Genomic DNA, 1,075 nt, shown 5'->3' with positions numbered 1-1,075 from the left:
CCTCACATCCCAATGATTGCGCGCAAGTGGTACGCGAGCACTCGGGCCCACAAGAAAGAAAGAAAAGATATGATAAGATAAGATAATAAGACTATGATAAGACATCATAATCAAGCATAATCAGCTCATGCATATTTATTCATGTGTACTTACAGTTATTTTGTGAGATATAGTTCCTACTTTCTGAGCGAAAGCTCAATCAGATATGTTCATGCTATAGGTAAGAAACCTATAAGCAATTCTTGAAGGGAAAAGGTGAGCGGCGGACGAATGGTGGAGATGGGAATGGATACCGCTCACGCAGTTATTTTCCGTAGTAAGTTTAAGAAAAATCATATATATGTCTATATGATTCAAAGATTTTAAGCATGTATGTTAAAAAGTATACGTACATATGTATGTTAAGAAAACCGAGGTTGTAGCTAACAACCTTAGTTTTGAGTATTCAAGTTTTAGAATGTTGCAACAGTGCATGAAACAAATAAACAAATTTTAAACATGACGATTTAAATGATTGATTTTAAAAGGACTTTAAGATGTACTTGAATTTAATATTTCTCACGAAATCCGTTTTAAAGTCAAATGAGATGGCTTGATTGAATTGGCTAGTTTTAGAAAGGCTTTTAAAGAGTATTTGAAACAAGAGTTCAAACGCTGCTCCGTTTGAAAGATATTTCTAGAAGATTTTATCTTAACTAAAATTAAGAAAAGCTTTAAGAAATTTAGTGATTCATTCTCTCGAAATTATTGTTATGAATTACGAAATTATTCCTTCGTAGATTTAAAAAAAAAATATTCCGTAAATTTTAAGAAAACCCAGTAAGTACAAGTTAAAGTTTAAGCTACAGTGGCGGGCTCCCAGGAGGGTTGTCTCACAAACTTTCTCAATCTTAAAATTCGAATCAAAGAGTGGGTTTCAAGGGGTTTTACCTCAAATTAGTTGATGGAGCTTCGTTTCCCTCGATTTCTTTCGTTTTCATTTTTTTTTTGTGTCTCTCGGCCAAACTACCGAGAGAGAGAGAGAGGCTGGCGGGAAAGAGAGAGCCCGGAGGAGGTGGCCGGCGGTGGAAAGAGA

Source organism: Morus notabilis, unplaced genomic scaffold, assembly GCF_000414095.1.
Source record: "Morus notabilis unplaced genomic scaffold, ASM41409v2 Scaffold69, whole genome shotgun sequence".
Lineage (NCBI taxonomy): Eukaryota > Viridiplantae > Streptophyta > Magnoliopsida > Rosales > Moraceae > Morus > Morus notabilis.
The sequence above is the reverse complement of the archived record's forward strand: the minus strand, read 5'-3'. Positions refer to the sequence as shown.